Source organism: Schistocerca cancellata, chromosome 8 (assembly GCF_023864275.1).
Source record: "Schistocerca cancellata isolate TAMUIC-IGC-003103 chromosome 8, iqSchCanc2.1, whole genome shotgun sequence".
Classification (NCBI taxonomy): Eukaryota; Metazoa; Arthropoda; class Insecta; order Orthoptera; family Acrididae; genus Schistocerca; species Schistocerca cancellata.
In genome coordinates this window covers 343,058,501-343,068,974 of record NC_064633.1, presented here as the reverse complement: position 1 = coordinate 343,068,974, position 10,474 = coordinate 343,058,501, and the positions used below count along the sequence as shown (strand labels likewise).

General features: G+C 41.7%; 1 pseudogene; it reads right to left on the bottom strand.

Moving 5' to 3' along the window:
* Positions 1 to 9,649: 9,649 nt before the first annotated feature.
* Positions 9,650 to 9,767, bottom strand: LOC126095944 (5S ribosomal RNA; annotated as a pseudogene).
* Positions 9,768 to 10,474: the final 707 nt, after the last annotated feature.

Genomic DNA, 10,474 nt, shown 5'->3' with positions numbered 1-10,474 from the left:
TTTTTCAGGAAAGTCAATGAAGTATGTTTTACAATAAATCTTATAAAAAAAACTTTGTTCCTGTAAACAATCATCCTTCATAAATTGTGCAAGATGCCAAAATATTTTTTGTTTTCAATTTTGTAATGACAGTTTATATTCTGGTGCTTGCACATAAAATACAAAATTGATAAATGAATATGTTACTGTAAAAAAAATTATAACTGAAACTCTACCCAGAATTCAGCGACAGTGATAATTAATTTACCTCCATTAAAGATGCATTTGAAATAAGTCAAGTTTTTGAAAAGAAAATATTGATGATTGTAATTCATATTTTAAGTACATGTCACAGGAATTTCACAAACGAAATAAAATTATTTATGATTTAATTGATAATACTTTAGGTCGTTAACTTTGTTTAACAGTTGTTATTATTTTTAATACTATTAAAATATGAAACTATATCGGTAGGTAGGTAGCACTGAACACAGATCGGCCGCGTGACAGTCTAGTACGCTGCTGACTGACCTACTTGACTTATCTGGTCTACAAGTCCTATGATCCGCATATGAGTTATGTAGGACTACATATAAAACTTTAGAGCCCCTTCTTTGGAATTTCCTGTATAGTACACTTTAAGACTTCTATGAGTGAACATCCTTGAGGTATACTATTAACCTGCGAAGTCTCATCCCGAACTGAATTCCCAAGACCGAAGGTACCCTTGTGAGATAAAATATGTGACACATAACTAATGAACTGCTCAAAACATTACAACCTTCTTTTTCATAGAAGGAAATAAAATTAACAATAAACTTTGATGACTTGTTCGCAGGGAGAGGCTGAGCAAAAAAATTTTTTCTTTAACAGGCCCTAAATTACTAAAAGGTAAGATATAACAATGTGGTTAATCAGATAAATGAAGCAGCTGTGATTATAAACAGTAAATGTTTTCAACAGGACTAGCGAAATTATAGTAACTGAAGTAAAAGAAAAAAATGGGGCAAGTGAGTAAGAGGTATAAATTACAACATGGCCTAGATGGGATCTGCAGGTCAGAGTGGCGAGTAAGGGAACTGTGTCTCGTCATTCAATACTAAGCTAGAGCATATGGACATAAGTTTATTAATTTCCATTATTTCAAGAAGTTCATCTTTCTTCATTTTCAGATGTGATGTAGTACTTCATGTTGCACCTTTTAACTACGTCCGTCTTTAAGCAGATGGTCTGAGAAAGTAGAGTTTCCTTTTCGAAGTTTCCAGTTTCTATCGTTTTTCTTCAAGCGGGTACATATGGCCCTGACAGAATTATGTATATAGAATTTGCCACAATTACAAATGATTTTGTATACTCCACCCTTTTCCAAAACTGAAGTGCTGTCTTTGCCAATGGACAAAAGTGTCCAACAGTGTTGTGCCTGTAAAAAATGTTTTAAAGTTCCTGATTTAAGCTTTCTGGCTACGTTCAATGACACTTTCCCTAAATATGGACTTGTGCACCATTTATTGCGTTCTTGAAGTAGTGGGTCGAGGACAGTGCAAAGAAGAGCACACCATTGCTTCTGCTTTTTGCGCGTTATGGAATCCACTAACGTAGGTAGGAGGGTAGTTATTGTCGGGTTGCATTTAACTCACTTTCGAAATTGCCTTTCCTCATAGAGATGTTAGGCGATATGTCGTTGAATGAAATGCAGCGTGTTTGTGGGTCACTGGGTATTTAGAATTGACAGGTATTACGGTATCTGTGATGATAAGTTTCCTATAAATCTTGACAGTAAGAATACATCTCAGGTGTCTGTGCTTAGGGTTAAACGATTTATGCAGTTACCCACAAACTCCATTGTGAATTTTATCCTGTTGTGTTAAGGAGAAGAAGAATTTCTGACGTTGTCTGGTAGAACGTGTCCATAAGCACAACAGTACTTACACCAATACCCAACCTTGGAAGAGAATGCATTATTTTTCAAAAACTGTTTCTTAAATTTGTTCATCAAGACTTCAGCAAGAAATGGATTGAGGGGATATGCTACAGCTAGACCATTCAACTGTTTTTATATACTGCCACTGAAACCGAAATAATTTTGTGTTTGGCAAGTTCATGTACATAACTTTATGTCGTCCGAGACAACTGGGTCCTGATTCATCTAGTAAGTCTATGAGAATGTTTAAGGCCTCCTGTATAAGCACGCTAGTGAATAAGTTGATGACATCAAAAGAAACTAGCTTGGCACTAAGTTTTGTTTGCATGTCTTTTAAATTGTTCACTAAGTCAGCTGAATTAAGAATGCTATGACTAGCTTTAAATTTGGTTTTGGTCTTTATCAGGTCATTTAACCTCTGTCTAATTTGTAACATGGTGTTGATAATGAAGAAACAATAGGTCGGATCGAGATATTACCTTAATGGAGTTTAGGGAGGCCATACAATCTGGAAGCTATAGGGTTCATGTTGATGAGAAAGTAGGGGTCTGATTCTAATATTATACTTATACACAGTTTAATAATGCTTCTAATTTTATCAGTATGGAATTTTGTGGTTGTGTAGGATCTTTTTGCATCTGTTGGTAGCTGATGGAGCTTAGGGACCTTTCAGTTTGCTAATATAGTCATAGGTAACAGTCTATGTGTACAGGTTTCTGCATATCTTGTGATCCAAACTAACATCTTCTTCCTTGAAGATTGTCACATCTATATAATGCAGTCCGCCATCTACTTCCTCCTACATGGTGAAATGAATCTTTGACCTTATTGAGATGTTCATGAAAACGACGTAGTTCATCTTTGCCATGTCTCCAAAACACAAATATAGCGGAAACAGATGTTCATTGTTATGATGGTAGTTCCCAGTCCTTCTTATCGAATTTTTTCGTAAAGGAACCAATTACAAGAGGGCTTAAGGAGATCTGCGAGAACACGCCACACGACCGTTTGTAAGAGTGGGCATAATCCGTACTGTAGGGTCTGTATAACAGTCCAAAGAGCTGGTTCGAGTCTAAGCTAATTGCGGTCGCATAGTATATAGTGTCCTGGTGTTTGCTCTTGCTAGAAGGAGTGTGACGGACGGTTGCTGCCAGAACGACGAGATTGAGCAACTGAAAACATTTAATCCAATTATTCTTATCATAATAGGATTAAGTAGCAAACAGAGGTGCAGTTCATCTCTGGATCACGAATGCAACATTGCACCACATTAGGGAGCTTCGAAAAAAAATGTTATACCAGTATATTAAAAACGTTACAATTTTCAACTGAGTTGTGCCAGAACTGGGTGGGAAAGTGGTCGTATTTTGTTGGGGGAACAGTCCCAGTACCCAAAGGTAGACCACCTATACAACGATTTAAACTATGTTCCTCTCGAAAGCGAGTCAATCGTTCTAAGCAGTGGATGCTCGGTATTCGTCGTCTGAATATCGAGACAAGGAGTTGCATAGATATATATAGGTTATACCAGGAGGAATGGTCAGCATTCAGGGATACGGCAGGAACAATTATTCTAAGCAAAAATTCTAGTAAATGTGGGCTCCACGATGCATCACTTAAGATCTATGAGCACTTCTTAATCTTCGATACTGTCAAACAAATCTCTTTTACAGGAAGCTCTCTGATTTCGGTATTTTTAGAGGTGGTAATAGGGACCTAACAAGAAAAAAAAAGTCCAGCAAACTTGGGCTTTAAGACGCATACCTCAAGAGCTGTGAGCACTGTGTTGTTTGGTGCATTCATGCGCTGTGATCCACGAAAATGAAGCCTAGAGTGAAAGCACGCCTGAAAAAACACACATGGTGAAAGAGTACAGTGTCGTGGTAACGTCGTCTGGTGAGCGTACCCTGTTCAAAGATTTGGAGATAAGCAGCATTATACACCCCCCCCCCCTCCCCTCTACACACCTGGACGATCAGAACTATCATATTCCACAATGTTCCAATGTTCCCGAGTGCATGAAGTGTTCCTGCCTCCCTCCACACGATGTTACGTCCAGAAGCACAACTGATGCTGAGTCTGCTCTTATCTGAGAAGAGAACTCCTCCTTAGTCCCTGTCCCTATGCTATCGACCGTTGGTGCCGCCGATCAGCGGGTGTCAGGGGAACACAACGAACTGGCCACCACTCAAAGAGACAACTCCCATGCAGTCGCCATGCTACTGTGTAGCGTGAGACCTTGCTGCCCTGTTAAATGTTGGTTGCACTTGCACCCAGTGTCTGACGTGATTCCTTCCCGCCTGTTAACTGAGGTAACGGACATTTTCTGTTGTAGTTGACTGTGGTCGACCACCTGCTCTCCTTCGGGCCACAATGCCTGTGGTCTGGAACGCTCCCCATGCAGGCGAAACAATGCTGTAAGCAGTACCAAACTAGTAGGACACACTCGTTACACTTTGTCCTTCTTCCAGTTTCCCGATGATTCTTCCTTATGTGATGACATCATCCAGTTGTCTCCGGGCAACGTTGTAATGAACACCATCAAAATGCACGTAACTGCTCGCTGATTCACACACACACACACACACACACACACACACACACACACACACTCAGAGCCAGCCGCTGTGTCCGAGCGGTTCTAGGCGCTTCAGCCCGGAACCGCGCTGCTGCTACGGTCGCAGGTTCGAATCCTGCCTCGGGCATGGATGTGTGTGGTGTCCATAGGTTGGTTAGGTTCAAGTAGTTCTAAGTTCTAGGGGACTGATGACCTCAAGTGTTAAGTCCCATAGTGCCTAGAGCCATTTGAACCATTTTTGAAAACACTCATTGTCTTTTCCTGTTCTGCAAACTGCCCCATGTTGCAAGACCGGTCCCATTTGGCGCTATGATCACGCCATATGACATCCAGCTTACTGTGTATCACACGGAGACCTCTGGCAACATGATCCCACTCTTTCATTCCTTTGCAGTGAGTAGTTAGTATGTTATGGTAATTTGTATCTCTCGTCTGGTTAATATTTTGCGTTATTTTATCTTAAGTTTTGCAGCATAGTGTATAATTCCCCCACGTCGCCGTCGGTCAACAGTGAAACTTAGCTAGTGGTAACCTTTGAATCAAAAACTCGCATCAGTTCTTCTTCACACAGGGGGTCACCTAAGTATACATATTAGTTTTTTTAATAAACTCTTTCATCGTTCTCGACATATCAGAGTGGATATCAAGAGTGACGATTTTACTGACCAGTGTTTACTTAGTGACCAAAACTTCAGAAATGTGTATTCCAGTTATTCATAACTCTTGTATTTGTTGATTGTTCTGCTACCATAATCATGCGTTTTTTCAGCATAAAGGCAACAAATAATCTAATTTTCTTCCGTTCATACCAATTTACAGGAACTACGTCTTTAAACTGTTTTACAAAGGTACCAGCTATTGTACGTAATGATTGAAATGTATGTACACTTCCATAATCTTACCAGTTATGTTCTTGGTGGCTACAATGATGTCTTTCTATTTAACTTCAAACGTCACGGCAATTTCTTCGAATAGTTTCTCTTTGTCCCTTCAAAAAGTGTTGCTGCAATTCACTAAAGTAACATTGCTCTCTGCTAATCATTTTGATTAATGATTGTCTTGCTTATACCGCTGTTTCTGCAATTTCGCTGTCTTGTTTCCTATTCTACATGGACAAATTTGCCATTATTTCTTCACACCACATTTTGTGTTCCACAAATCCCCTTTTACTCTTTGAACCTCGTCTTCGATTCTTTTTTTATGCTTTGCGCTAATTTTTTCTAAAAGTTCTTTTTTGTTAAAAAGTGTCATGAGATAAATATTGACATGTTTATAACTTGTCTCAATTCTATCCCTTAATTCACACTAACTCCGCATCAATTCCTGATGACACTTTTCAGATATCTGGTTCAAACGACGGTTGCCGTCTACAACAGTCCGCAGAATTTGCCTTAGATGTTCATTTCTGTAATTAACTATTGTTAGCTCTTGATGACTCGTAGGTGTCGAGGTTTGCATTGTCTACTGCACGCTAATTACACTGTCATATTTTACTTCTGAGTCATTTTACTGTCCAGAAAATTCATAATTTATTACAATGTTTTCAGTAATTTGTACTTCAAGATTGTTTTCTATTAGACAAACCGTTCCATCTTCACTGAATACTGACTCCGTCATGGCATTACACTCTACATCGCTGTTATTCGCAGATACATTGCTAATTGAAAAACAGTCACTGACTTAATCATTTTTCCCAGTTCACGCGTAGTCAGCGACGTCAGACTTCCTACAAAAAGCGCAAATATGCAAATTCGTTGATTTTTAAATATCGGTCACACCCGAGAATTGCGTGGTTCTAGTGTCCAGGCATGTATTGTAACACCCTCCTTACGCTTCCAGATACTTAAATCATGTCCGTAGGGTGCCACAGCAAGGTGATATACATTATCTGTTACTCTAAATTTGGGGGGCTCATAGGCTGATTAACAACAGAATCACTGAGATACAGTTAGACTCGTCATTTTTATTAATACTCTTTCTTCATGCAGTACCACAACATGTGCCACTAAACAAATGTTTAGGAGCAATGATACTTTTCTAGAAAAATTTACAAGGAGCACGCTACAGAGAGTGAATTTAGCTTTAAAGCAAAAGTATGCCACATTGAGACAACAGCCGGCGAAAGGTTATAAATGAGAACTCGAATAGAAATGAAGCTGGCGCGACACAGCAACACTTACACAGGGGTCCCAAACTCATGGCATACGTCCTAATATCGTGTCGGACCTCCTTTGTCCGGTGCAGTTTGGTATGGACTTAACAGGTCACTGGAAGTCCCCTACAGAAATATTGAGCCATTGCTGCCTGTATAAGCCATCCATAATTGCGAAAGTGTAGCTGGTACAGAATTTTTTGCACGAACTCACTTCTCCGTTACGTCCCACAAATATTCGATGGGATTCATGCTGGGGGATCTGACTGGCCATTCATTCGTTACAATTGTCTAGAATATTCTTCAAACCAGTCGCGAACAATTGTGGCCCGGTGACATGGTGCATTGTCATCCATAAAAATTCCATCGCTGCTTGGGAACATGAAGTCCATGAATTGCTGCAAATGGTCTCAGAGTAGCCGTAGACAACAATTTCCAGTCAGTGATCAGTCCATTTCATGTAAACACACCCACACTCTGGAGCCATCACCAGCGTGGACAGTGAAAACGCCATGGCTTCTTGGGGTCTGCGCCACACTCGAACTCTGCAGTCAGCTTTTACCAACTGAAACCGGAACTCATCTGACCAGGCCATGTTTTTCCAGTCGTCAACCGTCCAATCAATATGATCACGAGACCTGGAGAGGCGCTGCAGGCGATGTCGTGGTGTTAGCAAAGGCACACACGACGGTCATCTGGTGGAGTAGCCCATTAATGTCAAATTTCGCCGCCCTGTGCTAACGGACACGTTCATAGTACGTCTCACATTTATTTCTGCAGTTATTTAACGCAGTGTTGCCGGTCTGTTAGAACTGAAACTCCAGGCAAACGCCACTCTCTCGGTTGTTAAGTGAAGGACGTCGGCCACTGCTTTGGCTATGGTGAGAGTTAATGCTTGAAATTTGGCATTCTCGGCACACTCTTGACACCGACGCTGTGGAGAACGAATATTGAATTTCCAAACGCTTTCCCGAATGGATTGTCCCATGCATCTAGCTCTAACTACGATTCCGCATTCAAAGTTTGTTAATTCCCGTCGTGGGCCACAATTACGTTGGAAATCTTTTCATATGAGTCATCTGAGCACAAATGACAGCTCCGCCAATGCACCACCGCCATTGTTGAATGTGCATATCGCTATCCCGTGACTTCCATCACCTCAGTGTACTTCCCACACTTTTGATAGAGATTAATACGCTTTCCTGTCCTGTGGGGATTAAGCTTCATAACTTGGAATGTTCAGACACGCATTTTCGTCTTTGCCTATAGAATTAAGGAATTTTCGTTGCCGTTGTAATGTTCGATATTATTGAATACCAATATTATTAAATTTTTCTCGTACGGTATGCGTCACACTGTATGTCACTGGCTCCTAACTCTTTCCCTATCCGTGCTTGACACGATCTACGAGTTCTTACAGTGAACGCGAATACTTTGACAACATTTCGAAAGAAATAGCTGTTTTCTTAGATGTTTGTTTTTTATCAACTGCTTATGTCAGTTTTACTGCAATGCTTTAACATAACACAACTAATGATAAAGTTATTTAAACATGCGCTGTGAAGTAGTTTAGGTTTCTTTTTTACACTCCTTTTATTTCCTGCTTCTGAGAGGTGGGCTAGTTGTTGCAGAAAAATCTCTGCTAGGCAACGGAACTTCCAATCGGGAATATTTTGGAGAGGGTTTCCAGTTCCAGCACTCGCTTGGTTACCAAGGGAAACTGCCAAATACTTTGGCTGGAACCGAACGACTGAAGTTATTGTTTTTGGGTCGACGGTGTACACTGTGCTCGCCAAAAATAAAGTGTATTACTATATTATATGCTGCTCAAAAATAAATTGTTAGAGATTCTGCAACGTTTATAAATATGTATCTACAGGGTTATTACAAATGATTGAAGCGATTTCACAGCTCTACAATAACTTTATTATTTGAGATATTTTCACAATGCTTTGCACACACATACAAAAACTCAAAAAGCTTTTTTGGCATTCACAAATGTTCGATATGTGCCCCTTTAGTGATTCGGCAGACATCAAGCCGATAATCAAGTTCCTCCCACACTCGGCGCAGCATGTCCCCATCAATGAGTTCGAAAGCATCGTTAATGCGAGCTCGCAGTTCTGGCACGTTTCTTGATAGAGGAGGTTTAAACACTGAATCTTTCACATAACCCCACAGGAAGAAATCGCAGGGGTTAAGTCGGGAGAGCGTGGAGGCCATGACATGAATTGCTGATCATGATCTCCACCACGACCGATCCATCGGTTTTCCAATCTCCTGTTTAAGAAATGCCGAACATCATGATGGAAGTGCGGTGGAGCACCATCCTGTTGTACGTTTAGCTCCCTGCTTGCTTTATTCGTCGACTTCCGCGAGCTACGCGTGAAACTTGCCCGCACGCGTTCAACCGTTTCTTCGCTCACTGCAGGCCGACCCGTTGATTTCCCCTTACAGAGGCATCCAGAAGCTTTAAACTGCGCATACCATCGCCGAATGGAGTTAGCAGTTGGTGGATCTTTGTTGAACTTGGTCCTGAAGTGTCGTTGCACTGTTATGACTGACTGATGTGAGTGCATTTCAAGCACGACATACGCTTTCTTGGCTCTTGTCGCCATTTTGCTTCACTGCGCTCTCGAGCGCTCTGGCGGCAGAAACCTGAAGTGCGGCTTCAGCCGAACAAAACTTTATGAGTTTTTCTACGTATCTGTAGTGTGTCGTGACCATATGTCAATGAATGGAGCTACAGTGAATTTATGAAATCGCTTCAATCATTTGTAATAGCCCTGTACTCCTTTTATTTGAAATGGAATCCTGACGGTGGGGCATAGATTTCAGCCGCTGTTATCGGGACCACCCGGCCGCCGTGTCATCCTCAGTTGAGGATGGGGATAGGAGGGGCGTGTGGTCAGCACACCGCTCTCCCGGTCGTTACGATGGTTTTCTTTGACCGGAGCCGCTACTATTCGGTCGAGTAGCTTCTCAATTGGCATCACGACGCTGAGTGCACCCCGAAAAATGGCAACAGCACATGGCGGCCCGGATGGTCACCCATCCAAGTGCCGGCCACGCCCGACAGCGCTTAACTTCGGTGATCGGACGGGAACCGGTGTATCCATTGCGGCAAGGCCGTTGCCCGGAACTTTAGTAGTGGCAACTATATATTTACAACTCGTACAAAATAGATACATGTTTCAAAGTTTTACTGATCTTCAAAGTAGTCACCAGCATTGTGTATAACCCGTTGCCAGCGATGTGGAAGTCGTAGGATACTCTTAGCAGTGTCGGTTGTGTTGACAGTTCGAGCGGCGTGGTCTATCACCCGACAAATTTGTAGCAGTTCTGAAGCCAATGCCGTGAAGTGTTTCCTTCAGTTTAGAAAACGAGTTGAACTTACGAGAGCTTAAGTCAGGGGAGTGCAGTAGGTCGTATAGTACTTAGCAGCCCCATCAGTCAAACAAATCAGTAACAGCTTGCACTGTACGTGCTTGAGCAGGTCCTGCAGAAAGTGTCATCACTTCTATCTCTATGCTGTTCATTTTTGGAACACAACCTACGACCAGCTTAGAAACAGAAGTGATGACACTTTATGCAGGAACTGACCAACATTTTGAAGGAAAATGCTGGAGCACTTACAGTGCAAGCTGTTACTGATTTGTTTGACTGATGGGGCTGCTAAGTGGTATACCACCTACTGCACTCCCCTGGCTTCCGGTGGAGTCACCCTCATTCTGCCAACGCCCTTGTCAAAGAGGGCAGTGCAGTGGACAGAGGTCCAAGGCACTCTTTTCTCCTTGCGGTAGGAAACAGCCCTAAAGCCGGAACAATCTGCAATGATCAACAG